At 28.0% G+C, this 3,084-nt stretch overlaps 1 pseudogene; it reads right to left on the bottom strand.

Annotated features, from left to right (window-relative positions):
- Positions 1 to 530: 530 nt before the first annotated feature.
- Positions 531 to 1,719, bottom strand: LOC109862826 (annotated as a pseudogene).
- Between the last annotated feature and the right edge of the window lie 1,365 nt (positions 1,720 to 3,084).

The raw sequence follows: 3,084 nt of genomic DNA, 5'->3' as shown, positions 1-3,084 counted from the left end.
TGTCGCGCCCTGTGGCAACCAGCAGTTCTTCCTAGAACTGCTGCCTTCCTGCTATCTAACTAGGTCATTGAGCAATGACAGTGATGTCTCATCACATTGCTCAATGGCCTCATCTTAACTACCTTAAGACACAAAAATTGGCTCACAACAGAATCATTAGTGACCTAGAACTTTAATGGTTATGTTGTTTATTAATATTTTATCTGTAAAATATAGAGTTTGAATGAATGGAATAACAATAAAACTTAGTGTAATTATAAGGACAATATAGTTTAAAAAATTTCAATAATGTTTCCTTTTAGAAAAAATTGATTAGAAAGATTATTGTATCAGAATGATAATATAATTAGAAACCTTAATGTTGGAATAAAATTTAAACCTATTATTGTGAAGTCATAGAAAATGATGATTATATCGTAGATATGAGTAGTAGAATTTTGAAGACCTATAATTTGTGTATTAATTTTTAATAAAAATTTAGATTTTATATATGGTATTTAACACCGTGGCACTTATTCTGCTAAATTAATTTATTGAAGAAATTCATTGTAACTATAAAACATAAGAGAATAGGATTGCAGTCGTTTAATACATAAAGTTTGGTGAAATATAGAAATAATTTTTTGTGTGGATGCTAAAGATTCTCAAATGCAAGCAAGTAAAATTAGTCTTATAATTGAAATAAGTAAACCTACTAATAAATTATTAATTCATGAAACACAAATGTCTCATGGTAATCTCTGTATCGGCAAGATATTCCTCTAAATCGTAAGACATGTTGAAAAAAAGAGGTTCTATTGACACCAGTAAATATTTCTAAAAATTAAATATTTAATAAAAAATTATTTAGAGCGTAACCAGTATAAGAGGGAATCAGTGAATGATTCCTGCAATAATTGAAAATTACAGCTTCTATTTATAGAACATAATGGAAACGGGTTACAACGTAGTATGTGTCATGTAATACAATATCACTTGAATTTAATAGTATAATACCATATAATCCTTCTATGGTAAATATAAATACAAATCCCAAAGATCAAACCAGAGTGGAGTTTATTTATTTTATTTTCGTGCAAGGTATTAATTCATCTAAAGTCTTTAATTCCTGTAGAAACAGCAATGATCATTGTTGCTGAGGTGAAATTAGATCGTCAACATCTATTCCTATTGTAAATATATAATGGGCTTCTACAATGAATCCTAGAAATTTATTTGCTATTATTGCATGAATAGTTCCTAAAAATCTTAATGTTTCTTTTTTACTTTTTTCACTTCTAATAATATGAGAGATTATTGTAAATTCTAGTAAGATTAAAATATAAACTTCTGGATGTCCAAAAAATCTGAATAAATGTTGGTATAGGATTGCATCTCCTCCTCATGAAAGGTATTTAAGTATTGATCTTTTGAAAGCATAGTTATTGCACTAGCTAGCACAGGTAGTGAGAAAACAAGCAAAATAGCTGTAATTAAGATAAATCAGACTATTAAAAGAGTTTTGTCTATGGAAAAATTTTTCTAAGTTATATTAATAATTGTAGAGATGAAGTTAATAGCTTCTATAATTGAAAAAATTTCTGCACTATGTAGAGTAAAAATTGCTAAATCTACTGACGCATCTCTGTAGAAAATATTTGAGGATAAAGGAGGATATACTGTTCAATTAGTTGCAACACTTGAACTAATAACTCTTCTTAAAGTAAGGAGTATACTAATAGAAAAGGCGATGGCACGGAAAGTTGGAGATTCCAGGTTCGACTCCTGGCCGAGGAGTTTTTTTTGCAATATTTTAATTATTAGTTAGGGGGGTATCCGGGGTCTCTCATATGTGAGATGCAAATCTAGCATCCCATATGATTTTAAGAATTGAGATTTCAATTCGAAAAACTCACTTGTAAAAATTTACAAGTGAATTCGTTACATGTGTATACGTATATATATATACATGTATAAGATCTCGCTTAACACTTTGAGAACGGCTCGTAAGGCCTTATATTCATTCATTGGTTTAAATTTCACAAGCCTTAAGTCTTTATTAATTATTTAGATTTAAAGTTGTTTACAAATAGGGATCATGAAATTATTTTAATTTGGATAAATGTTATTAACAAGGAATTAAATACAAAATAGATTATTAATATTTTACTTTTTGAATTTTTAATAATAATGTAAGTTGTGAATTATTTGAAGATAAAAAAACAAAATGGTGGCATTCTTGCTAAGTTTATTATTATAACTGCAAATATTAAACTTAATTTTTTGATAGTGTGTTGAAATAATTTAAGTAAGATTTTAATTTTATTGAAAATGAAACTAATTATAAGTAGAATAGTAGAGTAAAAGTGAAACAGTGTATAAAGCATATTTGATGTTTTTATTAAAGAAGTGTAATAATTTATCTTGTTTTAGTATTGTAGGAATCTCTAAGTAAGATTTTCATTTTTTAATGTTAATTATAGAAACAGGAGAACCAATTATTGTAATATTTAAAAATATATAGAATATATTGTTATTATTAAGAATATAAAGATTGGTCTTGTAATCTTTGTAAGATAATAAATAATAAGTGGATGCAATTTCTGTAAAGTTAGTAAAAGTTCCAATGCCTGCCAGTTTATAAATTTGCTTAAGGAAGTATTCATACCTGAAAAAGGGGGATTGTAACTTTTAAAAATAGAGATAATATTAATATTGAATGTCTAGAATTTAAAATTACTCGGTTGCTAATTATGACAAACAATATAATTAAGGATGCTACAACTTGTACTAGAAGATAAGTAAGAATAATTTTGTTTTCTTTAATTATAAGTATGTACCTGATAAATATAAGATGCTTCATTTCTATAATAAATCAAATTTGGAGTATGCTGGATAATATTCTTGTTATTAAAGATGTAAAAATTGTGTGCGTCGAACGATACGGCAACCGAATTTGTCCATTATTTGACGTTGATCGCCGAGTCAAAACGTTGGTTTGCGCCGTTTTAATCGCAACTTGCGCCGTGGAGACATCAACTACTTGAAACAGCAGACCGCTTTGTTGCACCACGCGGTGGACTCGCGGTATCGCTGGATCGATTT

Source organism: Pseudomyrmex gracilis, unplaced genomic scaffold, assembly GCF_002006095.1.
Source record: "Pseudomyrmex gracilis isolate BER0280 unplaced genomic scaffold, ASM200609v1 scaffold_2453, whole genome shotgun sequence".
Taxonomy (NCBI): Eukaryota; Metazoa; Arthropoda; class Insecta; order Hymenoptera; family Formicidae; genus Pseudomyrmex; species Pseudomyrmex gracilis.
The sequence above is the reverse complement of the archived record's forward strand: the minus strand, read 5'-3'. Positions and strand labels throughout refer to the sequence as shown.